Source organism: Tamandua tetradactyla, chromosome 3 (genome assembly GCF_023851605.1).
Source record: "Tamandua tetradactyla isolate mTamTet1 chromosome 3, mTamTet1.pri, whole genome shotgun sequence".
In the NCBI taxonomy this organism is placed as follows: Eukaryota; Metazoa; Chordata; class Mammalia; order Pilosa; family Myrmecophagidae; genus Tamandua; species Tamandua tetradactyla.
Genome location: NC_135329.1, coordinates 46,947,013 through 46,960,572, shown reverse-complemented (window position 1 = coordinate 46,960,572; position 13,560 = coordinate 46,947,013). Strand labels below are relative to the sequence as shown.

Sequence of the window (13,560 nt, the reverse complement as noted above, 5' to 3'; positions counted from 1 at the left end):
TCTAGCAGCCAGAGTGGTAAGCTTTACTGTAACACAAAGTACTTTTTGTAATCAGATTCAAAGTCTTCATCCATGCTGTTTGTGTCTGCCATCTTTTTCCCATCAGTCTTTGGCAGAAATTGTGCACAGTCTATCCCCTGCTGCTCATAGAAAAGAATGTAGGCAGACTCAATTTCTTCAAGGAGAAGTTCCTTACAGCTGCTGTCATTGTAACAATACTACATGCTGTTTGGGTTTTTGGCATAAGTGATGTAATGGCCCACACCCAGAATTCCTGCATGGTACGAAATTGCATATAGATTATAAATAAGCTTAATATGAATAACTTCTCTTTGGTCATCAATGCTGTCTTCCTTGCTGTGGTTTTCAAGCTTACCACTGCTGTAGCCATTGCCACATGCCTCATACTCATAAAGGAATTCATTGACCAAAGTTACCTCACAGTCCTGAGGAGTCAGCTTGGGTTGACTGCCCTTGGCTCAAGGCATTGGCCAGCTCATAAATCTGCCCAGCCTCATTCTCTTTGCTGGAATCCAAGCTCTCCTTACTACTTGACAGTTTGCTTTTGCTGATTATCTGGGGCAGCTGGAGCCTCCCTTTGCTCCTCCCCAAAGTCTGTGGACTGCTGTTAGGGCTGATGTTTTTGCTGGAAGGACAGCTGGTTCCACTTTTTCTGGCTGAAAAAGGTGAACCTTTTGGGTTATTGATGATGTTTTCACTGACTGAGGATGAACTCTTGCTTAGTAGCACATACTCTTCCCCAGTTGAGTTCTGAGTATCTACTTTCTTCACTTCTCACTGGAATCCTTGGCTCAGAGAGGTCATCCCTCTGGGGTATGAGTGGTTTCCATTGGCAGACAGTCGGATCTTTTGGGACGATTAAAAACACCAGGGTCACAACTTTCATGGGGAAATGTAACAATTTTCTGTGACTTTATCCATCTGCCATTCAAAAATTGAAATAATTTAATGTGAATAATCAGGATGAATGGAAGCCTCCAGAGATCCAGTTTCTTGGTTGCCGAGCAGTATGTCTTACATTTGGAGCAGTAGCGCATCTTATTTTCTCCCATCTTCTCCTTACTGGTGAAAGCACTGAGACAACTGTTCAGGTTGATGGGTTTAGTTTGTGCTTGCCGACTCTGCTCCACACTCTCATGCTCATCTACAACCCTTTCCTGTGATGTCTGATGTCAGAAGTGAAGGGCTGTGGGGTCCCATCCACAGCAATACAGGTATTTCCAATGAAAGCTCTGTCTTCCCCACAATCAATTTTACAGCCTGTACATAATCTATAGCATGGGCGCTCAGCACAGGAGTTCCTATCTTTCTGCAAAACTCATCGAGTAAGTGGATATTGGTAGCCCATATTGTCATATGGGTAGCCCATATTGACTAGCTTCCTGTGGTGGGAGAGGGCTGGCTAATAGAGATACTTGAATCCAAAAGGCATCATGCAGGTCTTTCTTCCAGGTATGCACAGTACACAGAACAATCAGTGGCATTCCAAGGAGGCTGGGGTGATTCTTCTGAGATGACAAAAAATAAAATTCTGTCCTCATATTTTTTCAGTGGATAGCAATGATGTAGCCTTTAAAAGGTCAGGAAGAAATGGCATATGACCTTTCACCATTCTATCTGTAACGTTCTTCTCAGTTCCATATGGCACAAAAGTGCTTGGCATTCCGTTGGGGATGAATATCTGTCAGGGCAGGTCCCCACTGGTGTTCAGGGTGAACATTCCATTTGTAGATGGGGAAGAGGAGAAATTTGTCTGTATTGGGCTTGAAGCTGAAATTGGAGATCCAGGGAGAGGAATTTCAAATGCAAATAGAAATTCATTCATTGAGAGTTGCACTTTTTTGGTTGTCCCAAGGGTAGCTGTTTATGCTGGAGCCATGTATTTCTGCAAGAAGGATTTGTTCTGATTTAAGTCCATAGATATCACTTAGCTGTTTTTTAAAAATCTGTGTACTTTTCATTCATATTCAATCTTAGTCCATAGTTTGTAGGGGTAATACCATCTAATTTAATAACTGTTATTTCTAAGAGCATATAACTGTCCATTGGTAGAGGTAAATACAAAAAATTGAAAGGGTCAAATTGGACACTTATAAGTCCACATGTCTTGCATTTGTCTTGAGATCTTAGTTGCCCATGGAACAAATCCACAACAATTGATCTATTCCTTCTCAAATGGTTGTCCCAAGCCTCTGCAGCTACTTCCCAGTCTGGTCAACCATCATTATCCTTCAGTACCACATATGGTTTCTCACAGACTTGGCTGAGTCTTTATGAACTTATCCAAGAGAAAAGCCAGAAGTTCTTGGGAATCTTGTTGCTGGAACCCATTAAACCTGGGAGTGTATTTTGCTATGGTCTGCCATAGATTTACATGAGCAACATTCTTCTGAGTTCCACTCCAAAGTTCCTGTACTAAATCCCCAAAATATTTAGCCATATGCCCCTTCATATCAATGGGATTTGTTCTGTTGAGTTCATAATGATGTCTTCCTGAGATAAAATGCTGTGTCAGTGGTTGTGCATTACTTATACATTGGAAACTTAAGTTCATGAAGCACATGTTTCCCAAGTTACTGAGATCTGTTGCTTCCTTTTTTGAGGGAACCTTGTGTCTATCTATTTTACTACTGTTTGCTATAAAGGATATCTCTTCAGGCCAACTCATATTTTTGTTGCAAACTTTAGTTATCAAGCGCTGCTTATCCTGGATTTTCAAATATTCCAATCTATAATCTTCATCATCCATAAAAGTAAAGTAGTTCTCACCATTGTATAACCACAGGTGCATATCATCCTCTTTTATATGAAACCTCTGAGATAGCTGTTCATGAATTTCCTTGATGGTCTGCATTTGACTAAAACAGCCTGTATAGGCTAATACCCACTTTAAAGGTGCATTCGGAGATGGTACATTCCCTCTCAATAAATGCTGAGGAAACATTCTCAGGCTCTTCATATCCATATTCACCCAGATGTTAGACTACTGTGTCCTAGTGGCAGGCTGCTGTCTCATGAAGAGAAGATAGCAAGGAAATAATTCCAGCTCTGGGATATCTTTCTTGCTATTCTTGATCACAAGTCTAGGTAGGGCCAGGTGTGCACCATACCAATGATAAAGTGCTATCCACACAGGTTCTGGGACCATTTCATAATCTTTTCCACAGTTATGGAATTCGTTTCCATCATCCTCCTTCCAATGTTAATGAGGTAGCCTTTACTGATTCTTGAGTTACTAGCAGCTGGTTACAAATAGCCCCTGGTTTCTGAGGATTGAGACATAGCAAAATATCCCCACTGGATCCTAGTAAACACTGGTTGTTATTGTCAGAAGTAACATGTTGTCAAGCAAAATACATATCTGCTCTTGTTGTAGTAGAATGCAGAAAACCACTGCCAGTGGTTTCCGAATCTTCAGATACAGTAGAAATGTTGTCTGAAAATTTTTCTTCTGTGATGTTCAGATAACTGAGGCTGCCTCTTCCACTTCTATCTTCAACCAGGATGTACTGCTATTCCAAATGAATATTTTCCTCCATTCAGAATAGACGATGACTCAGTTACAACAGGGTTGGTATCATATTTGACATGTTCTTTTCACTACTGCCACCACTGCATAGAGATGATAAACCAGTTGTGTCTTGGTTGCAGACCATATTTTCCCTCTCTTTCTAACCTTCCTCTAATAATTTGCCTTTCCTCTTCTGGAGTTATTCATCTTAACCCCAGAACTATGTGGCATACCTGGAAAAGGAGATTCAAAAACCCATTGGCAAGAACATTTTTCACACTCCAGATCTGATAGCCTTCCAGAGTAAGATGACCCATCTTTGTGTTTCACTTGCATCCAATATGCCTTCTACAATGTTTCTTGAATCATTTAGTATCTCTAAACTGCTTTTAGAATGACTTCTATGCCCAAAACCTGCTGGCTAATTACATCACTGGACAATAATGACCCAGAGTCCATAACTTCACCGATGTCATCAAAATTTATTGAACAACAGCAGAGCATTTGGTTAGGTTCTAATACAAGATTTGTAATGTTGGGGTGACAGGCTGAAGTTAGACGTATTATTTTACAGTGAAAGCTAAAGGTTAGGTGGTTGAGATGGATAATGAGTTATGATTTAGTGGCAAAGGTTTTGGTGGGTTGAGCAATTTGGAAAAGGAGATTGGATTCAGATTGTTTTCCTTAGATTGTATCAAGAAGCCCTGGTGAAGGATTGCATGCTTCTATTATAAATTGAAATAACCAATGGATGTTTCTTTGAATGAGAATCTACTTCAGAGGTTCTCTTTGTATCACAAAAAGTCATCTTCTCATAAGCTCCTGCTTTCACTAACAGATTCCCAAACCCAGAACTGCAAAGTGTGTCTTTGTATGTTCTGGGGAGTGCAGCATAGGGAATGATATGGGAGAGTGAGCCAGGAGGGCTGCAAAGGTCATGAGTTCTGAAGCTAGATAAGCCCAAGGTCAGCATCTTGCTTTGCTGTTTATCCTGTGAATATTGACTTAACTTCTCTGAGTCGTACTTCAACCTTATTTTTACAACAGAATATTTGGTGAGACAATGTCTAAAATGCATGTTGGACAATGTAGGTTTGGTACCCCATTTCCTTTTCTCATCTCCTCTCTTCCCCAGAATAGTCCTGATTTCCTTATTTATAGAATGGAAGGGTTACTAAGATCAAGTTTTGGTCTCTAAACTTCTGAGACTCTAGCTAAAAGTTGGCATTGTGACTTCACTCACATAATTTCTTGTATCATCTTTTAATCCTGACTCAATCTTGTGGAGGCAGCTGTTTCTTTTAATCTTAATTCAGTACTGTAGGGCAGTAACTTTGATTAGGTTATCTTCAGGGAGATGGGACATGCCCAATTGAGGGTGTGACCTTTTGATTACATGGAGATATGACTCCATCCATTCCATGTGGGTCTTGATTAGTTCACTGGAGTCCTTTAAAAGAGGATACATTTTAGAGAGAGTGAGAAACAACAGAGCCAAAAGAGAGAGTCAACATAAACTTCAGAACTGACAAGGAGAGCAGAGACACAGATGTTTGGAGAAGCATGGAGCCCAAGAGACATTGCCATGTGCCTTCCCATGAGATGTTAAGCAAGCCAGAACCTGTAGAGAGCTGAGGGAAGCCAGGAAATGAAAGTCAGCCCCAGAGAAGCAAAGTGAGGAACCCCCGCAGGAAGAGAGGCTGAAAGCAACGAAGCCCAGGAGCAATGGACCAGTAGATGCCAGCTACATTGCATTCCAGCTGGCAGAGGTGTTCCATATCCATCGGTCTTTCTTGAATTAAGGTATATTTTCCTAGATGCCTTAGTTTGGTCTTTTTTATAGGTTTAGAACTATAAAATTTGTAAGCTTATTAAATTCCCTTTATTAGAAAAGCCTTTCCATTTCTGGTATATTGCATTCCAGCAGCTTAGCAAACTAGAACAGCTGTCCGCAAGCTTGAGCTCAGATCAGTCCTGCCTTCTTACCTGCCCCTAAAGCTTCCAAAATAGATCATTCTTATTATAGCAGTTTTAGGACCCAATACAAAGGGCAAAGCAGAGCAACAAAAGAGCAACTCATTGGAAAAATTTTAGAAGTTCATGATATCCTTACTGTCTTGACCTCTCCTTTAGTTATGGTTTCTGACTTTCATTGAGAGTGTATTCAGGAGACTCTAGTGGACTTGCTTCCTCCCCAATTGTAAGTCTCCCAGAACCTCCTTGGTTCAGACTTCTTTCTGCTTCTGAATAAATCTAAGTGAAGAGATAGTTTATTTCCATATGCCCATCACACAGACTGAACTCCTCCAATGACCACTGGCATTTCTGAGGTCATCTATCTTAAGGACTTACAGGTCTGTGTGAGCACAGAAACACACACACACAACACACACACAGTATGTCTATAATCCACATTTTTGTTTATTTACTAATCAGAATTCATCCAAATAAGTAAATGATGTCTCCTTAGAATTACTCAGATTTCTCTCCAGAGACTATACATATTATTTTTCTTTTTTCTCCCCTTCACTGTTCCTTCATCCTGGGATACCTCTTCTAACCCAGGCTTCCTACCTCTTCTGCTTATAGCTGAAAGACACAGCTAGATCTGTATTTTTTCCATCCTTGTTGTTTCCATGAAGCAACTTTCCCTCCTCCTTATTCTCTGCATCTGAGACTTTTCTAAAAACATATCATATGCTGTCATGTACTTTTATATTTACAAAGCTCTCATAGGGATAGAATGGGCTAAGAGGGCACTAATAAGGGAGGGGGATAATTCTGGTGTGGGCAAAAAGAGTGAATAGGTCAGGAGAAATGATATTAGAAGAAGACCCTAAGTGATAGGCTGAGCCTGGCCGAAAGCAGTGCAAGTTCATGGTGTATCTTGTGAATGGAGGAGGTGGTGGGGAGGGCTGTGGCAGGGAGCAGACAGAGATGGAGCTGCAGAAGTAAAGGGGCCAAATCATGAAGGCCCTCAAATAGCAAGCTATGGAGTTTTTATCCTACAGAAAATGAAAAGCCATGAAACATTTTGAGGAGAGTGGTTGGTATTACAAAGTCTGGTTTGCTTTGCGATAGATGTCAATCTTTAGGGAAAGTATAGATAAAGGAAGGATGTATGATGTGGAAGGGTTAACTTAGGTATTAAAAACACATGAAAGGGACAGGCAGTGGTGGTGCAGTGGTAGAGTTTTTGCTTGCCATGCTGGAGACCTGGGTTTGATTCCTGGTGCCTGCCCATGCAAAAAAAAAAAAAGAAGAAAAACCAACAAAAAAAGCACATGAAAGCTGTATTAGTTTGTTAAGCTGCCAGAATGTAATATACCAGAAATGGGATGGCTTTTATTAAGAGAATTTAATAAATTACAATTTTGCAACTCCAAGCCTATGAGAATGTCCAAACTAAGAAACCCAAGGAAAGATACCTTAATTCAAGAAAGGCCAATGGGTCTGGAATACCTTTTTCAGCTGGGAAGGCAAGTGGCTGGCATCCCTTGCTCCTGGGCTCCACTGCTTTCAGCCTCTTCATGTGGGGTTCCTCATTTTGCTTTTATGGGGCTAGCTTTCAACTCTTAGCTTCCCTTGGCTCTCTTTACGTCCTGGCTTGCTTAATATCTCATGAGAAGACACATGGCAACATCTGTTGGGTTCCAAGCATCTCCAAACATCCATGTTTCTGTTCTCTAAAGCAGCAGTCCTCCAAGCATCACACCTGCTCTCTTTGTCAGTTCCATTGTTTCTGAGGTCTCTTCAAAATGTTTCCCTCTTTAAAGACTCTAGTACATGAATTGAGACCAATCTCGAATGGGTGGAGTCACATCTCCATCTAACCAAAAGATTACACCTGGAATTGGGCATGCCACTTCTCTGGGGAGATAATCTAATCAAAAGTTTCCACCTACAATATATAATCAGGATAAAAAGAAATAGCTGTCCCTACAATATAAGATCAGGATTAAAAGATGGCTTACCTGGGGTACATAATAGTTTTCAACCCAGCATATTCTATCCTCTGGCCCCTAAAAGAGACATGTTTCTTCCATATACAAAATACATTCACTTCATTACAATATCATGAGTCTTAAAATATTTCAGTAACAATACAAATACAATACAAAGTTAAAACCAGTATAAATCTCATTAAATCTGTCACAGGCATGGTCTGTCCTAAGGCAAAAATTCCCCTCTGGTTATGGGCCTGTGAAACTCAGAACAAATTATTTGCTGCCAATATACAAAGGAAAGCTATATTTCCATTGCTATAGGGGAAAATTGAAAGGTACAAAAGAGTCATGGGCCAAAACAGTTCCTCAAACTTGCAGGGCAAACTCCATTGGATTTCAAAATCTGAAAGTCATTCATTTATCCTCAGGGCTTTAGAAAGCAGCAGTCCCACTCTTTCCAAAGGCCCATACAGCAGTCTTGCTCTCTCTCCAAATGCTGGGGTGACTTGCAACACTAGGGTTTGTTGCAGAGAAACACTTTTTTTTCAGCTCTACCCTTTCCATACATCGGGGCAACATCTAGTTTCTCTGCCATCTCTAAGGCACACGCTTGACTTCTCCAGAACAATGGGGTGGCAGCCAGACTCCCCCCAAACCCCTCTCTAAGGCCTGAGGTGGCACAGTTCTTCCTGAGCAATGAAGCAGAAGGCCTATCTTCTGCTTCTGGGGCAAACTCACCCTCTTCATGTGGATGGGTGGTGTGTCCACTCTCTTGGCCTTAGATTTCCTGGCTCCAGACCTTAGGTTACATGGTTCTGCTGTGAAGTCATTTTTCCTTCAACTTGCCCATTTTCTGTCCCTTGTAGTGCAGAATGGCAGTGATTCTGTTTATACAGATCCCGCAAAAAAAAAAAAAATTGTTGAATCTCCATGTAATAAACAAGGATCAAAGCCATCATACAATCAGACTTTCCACAAATCCTTTCTAGATTAACTCCATCTTCAATCTTCGTTTGTCCCATAATAGTTGACTGCTTCCATGTTTGAATAATCCTCACATGGGGCACTATTCTTTGGGTTTTTACAGACCATCAATTTCTGTTTTCTTTTTACCCAAGAGAGTTCAGTTCTCAGCTTATCTCTTTCCTGTCACATTTCAGTATTAGCTGCAAGGAGAAACCAGACTGTGCTTTCCAAATTTAATTGGAAAATCTCTTCTGCTAAAGATCTAAGGTTATGGCTGTTAAAATCTGTCTTCCATCCAAAACTAGTAGTCAATTTTGCTAAATTTTCTGCCACTTTAAAACAAAGATCACCTTCTTTCCAGTTTACAATAACACACACATCATTTCTGTCTAAGGCCTCATCAGAAATATCTTTAGAGTCTACACTTCTACCCATAGTCTCTTCAAAGAATTCCAGGCTTTTTCTATCCAGCTGCTCACAACTCTCCAGAATCCTCCCCTTATTTATTTAAAAAGCCATCCCAACATGTTTGGTATTTGCAGACCACAGCAGCACCCCACTTATACGGTACCAAAATCTGTTTTGGTTTACCAAAGTTGCTGGAACGCAATATACCAGATATGGAATGATTTGTATAAAGGGAATTTATTAAATTGAAAATTTACAGTTCTAAGGCCATGAAAATGTCCAACTTGAGGTACCAACAAGAAGTTACCTTCACATAAGAAAGACTGATGCTTTCTGGAACACCTCTGTAAGCTGGGAAGGCACATGGCGACATCACTTAGTTTTCTCTACTGGCTTCTTCAAACAGCTTCCCCAGGAGTGTTTTCTTTCTGCATCTCCAAAGGCCTCTGCCTGTGTGGGCTGTGTTAGTTCTAAAGTTTTTTCCAAAATGGTTTACTCTTAAATGGCTCCAGTAAGCACCTTCACTTTGAGACACATTCCCATAGAAGCTACCTAATCAAAACGTACCACCCATAATTGGGTGGGTCATGTCTCCATGAAAATCATAATAAAAGATCCCACCCAGTACTATTGAATGAGGATAAAGAGCACGGCTTTTCTGGGGTACACAACAGTTTCAAACCAACACAAAGACCCATACCGCTAAGTTCACAGTGATAGCAGCCTCCTGGCTTTCTCAGAACTTTTCTACAGCATCCCACTGTTGGGAAGTTCAAATGGTAGTCTTTTCGTTTCCAAAACAATCTGTTAATAAAAAGTGAGTCTCAAGTTCTTTTTGTGAATGTGCCTATTGCGGCCAGGCAGAAAAATCATTTCCTACATCTCACATGGCTATGTGGTCTGTCCAGTTGTGCAGAAATACTGTGTCATCCGAGAAAATTGTGTAAGCTTGAACAAAATAAATGTCATCCACTCATTTATGCAATAAAAATAGTTATTAAATACTTTCTGTGTACTAGCAGAGACACCATGTTTGATGTCTCTGATTTCATGGAGTCTAATCAGTAGTCTAGTGGGGAAATGGACAGGCAGGCAAACAGGACTAACAATGTTAAGGATAATTGCTTTAGTGGAGACAAACATTAAGTGTCATGCCAGAAATATTTATTGAAACACTACTATGTACTAAACAATGTGTTAGGTTTTAGGAACACAACAGTGAGAAAAATTAGATGTGGCTTCTAATTTATGTCCCACTAGGGCTAACAGCCTAATAAAAAAGATTGATAATCCCATTTTTACACAAGTTATTAATTAAAATTATAATAAGTATTAAGTTGAAAAAGTAAAGAAAGCTTTATGGAGACATTTGAACTGAGTCTGCAAAGTTGAACAAGATTAATCATGAGGACAATGGGAAGATTGTCATAGACTAAAGGATACCCATGGGAAATCTATTAGGTTTTTAAAGCTGCCAGACTTCGATGTACCAGAAATGGAGCAGCTTTTATAAAGGGAATTTGTTACATTGCCAGTTTATAGGTCTAAACCCAAGAGAATGTCCAAATTAAGGCACCAACAAGAGGCTGCCTTCACTGAAGAAAGGCTAATGCTGTCAGGAACACCTCTGTCAGTTGGGAAGGCATGTGTCTGGTATCTGGGGTACTATGCCAGTTTGAAAGTATAATGTACCCCAGAAAAGCCATGTTTTAACCCTGATTCAGTCTTGTGGCAGCAGCCATTTATTTTACTCTCGATTCAACATTACAGGGTGGAAACTTTTGATTAAATTGTCTCCATGGAGATGCGATGCACCCAATTATGGGTATGAGCTTTCCATTAGATGTAATGTAGCTCTGCCCATTCAAGGTGGGTCTTGATTAGTTTGCTAGAGTCTTCAAAAAGGATAACATTTTGGAGAAACCTCAGAAATGACAGAGATGACACAGATGTAGATGCTTGGAGAAAACTTGCTTCAGAGCTAATAGAGACATGGGCAGAGCCCAACAGAAGTCACCATGGGCCATTCCATGAGATGTTAAGCAAGCCAGAATCTAGAAAGAACCAAGAGAAGCCAAGAAATGGAAGTCAGCCCTGGAGAAACAAAGTGAGGAATCCCCACAGGAACAGAGGCTGGAAGCAATGGAGCCCAGGAACAAGGGACCAGCAGATGCCAGCCTTGTGCCTTCTCAGCTGACAGAGGTGTTCTGGATGACATAAGCTTTACTTGAGTGAAAGTAACCTCTTGTTAGTGCCTTAATTTGGACATTTTCTTAGCACTAGAACTGTAAACTTATATTAAGTTTCCTTTTTAAAAGCCGTTCTTGTTTCTGGCATATTGCATTCCCTCAGCTTAGCAAATTAAAACAGGTACATGATAGTTTCAAAGAGAGGGAGTGGGCAATGCTCTAAAAAGTCTAAGATATTGAGACTACCACACGAAGTACAGGTTGATGACTGGTGGAAGATGTGACTGAACATATAGGCAGGGGATGCATAACAAGAAGCTCATAAGACTATGTGTGGCAGGGGTCTGTCTACTCAGAGAAGTCACATCATCCAATTTCTGAGAGAAATATTGCTTGGTTAGAACTTGGGTAGAAGTATGGAGAACTGTGAGAATAATCAGGAAGAAGCTGGAAAGTCCATGTAAAAAATGACCAGGTCAGCGAGGGCAGGGAGGGTTATGAAGAGATGGGGGCAGATATAAGAAATATTTAAGTGAAATTGACAGAACTCAGTGCTTAGTTGAATGTGATTGGAGGATAAAAAGAAAGTACTCTAAGGTATCTTGGGCAATTGCCTTTGATATTTTCATGGGCAGGATTTTCACTGTCCAAGAGAGGGAGTACAAAAAAATGGGGATGATTGAGGGGACGTTTTAGGAATTTAAGATTGAGATAAACTATGGTTTAAGTCCCAATGAGATACCTAAGTTGCAATATTTGGTAGGGTGTTGCATTTTCTAGACTAGAAATACATAATGGGGGTGGTATAGGAATACCCTTGGTAAAATCATATACTTGGTTAAGATCTTCCTGGGGAAGTGTCTAAAAGAAGGCTCAGAATAGAGCCCTGGGGAACAGCTATATAATGGAGCAGGAAGATGAAGGGGAACCCACAAAGGAGATTGAAAAGAAGTGGCTAAAGGGGTAGGAAGTGAAGCAGGAAAGTGTGGTTTCAAAGAAACCAAAGAGGACTGATTTGGGAGGAGGAAGAGATTAATAAATTCAAATGCAGCAGAGACATTGAACAAATGTAAGTTTGAAAATTGTCCAAAGAACTTAGCAAAAGAGATTCTTAGACACTTTTGTCAGTTTCAGCAGAATTCTGGGGCTAGGATTCTGATCGCAATGAATGAGAAATAAAAACGATGTGAGGAAGTGGGACTCATCCATCTAGCAATTTGGTTATTCAAAGAAGGCAGGATACAAGATGGTAACAAGTGAGGGACATAGGGTCAAGAGAAGCTTTTGTCTTTGCTTTTTTGTTTCTGCAGGAGCAGAGTCTGTTGACAGAATCTTGAATATTCTTAAATATTTAAAACATTCTTAAAAACAAAGAATGTAGAGGTTGAAGGTAAAGGGAGTAGAAAGTATATACAACAGAGGAAATAACATTTGCTAAATGGCTTCACCTTCAATACGATGAGACACTTTCCTGGAAGGGGGAGTGAGGGGGTGAGAAATGAAGTGAAACAGCTGAACTCATAGTCGGGCATATAGCGAGAGATAAATTATTGTTTTGTTGGTTTTAGTCTAGTGACTTCTTAATTCTATGTATAACAATACAAAGAAAAGATACATTTTTCAAAGTTTATAGCTACTGCCCAACTCTCTGAATAGTCTAAGTAATTTCTCACTTTTGGGAAAATGTTCATTTATTTAATAAAATCATTTTCTTACTGAATTTTATTGGCTGTTAACACTGTGCTTAGCACTGAGCGTTCATTGCTGAGCCACACTAAGAGAATCCCTTCCTTTTTGGATCTTACTAGTAGACAGTATTAGAAGTTTCTTTCCCTGATATCCTTTCTTCCCTCCTCCTTAAAAGTGAACCTACAAGTTCTTAGCTGGACACATGGGCGTCTAAAATAAAGAGCATAGATCCCTCTCTTCTTTCCAGCATAGCCATGTGGATAAATTCTGACCAAAGGGATATAAGCAAGAGAATCATGTTCAAACTACAAAAAGTGTGTGTTAAGAGAGAAAACATATTATTTAAAAATTGCTCTTCTTCCTTCCTAGTGGCTGGAATATGAATATAATGGTTGTAGCTCAAGCAGCCATCTTGAACCCGGCTGCAATCACAAATATCACAAAATGGATTGCCTTAATCAACAGGAATTTATAGGCTTATGGCTTTAAGGCTAAGAGAAATACAAAATCAAAGCATCAATAAGATGAAGCTTTCTCCCCCAGCTAACTGCTGACAATCCTTGGGTCCTTGGCTTTTCTGTCACTTTGCAATGTCCTCTCCTTTTTTCTCCTGGGTTCCATTGACTTTCAGATTCTTCTCTTCCAGTGGCTATCTCTTCAAAATACCTTGACTAATGAAATTAGGCCCAACTTCATTCAGTTAGGCCATAATTAAACTAAAATAATATCTTCAAAAGGTCCTACTTATAATGGGTTCTGTGATGCTTAGATTCAGTTGTCAACTTGGCCAGGTATTGGTACCCAGTTTTCTGGTCAGGCAAGCACTGGC

General features: G+C 40.2%; 1 pseudogene; it reads right to left on the bottom strand.

The window, feature by feature from the left end:
- Positions 1 to 23: 23 nt before the first annotated feature.
- On the bottom strand, positions 24 to 3,884 carry LOC143676059 (ubiquitin carboxyl-terminal hydrolase 32 pseudogene; annotated as a pseudogene).
- Between the last annotated feature and the right edge of the window lie 9,676 nt (positions 3,885 to 13,560).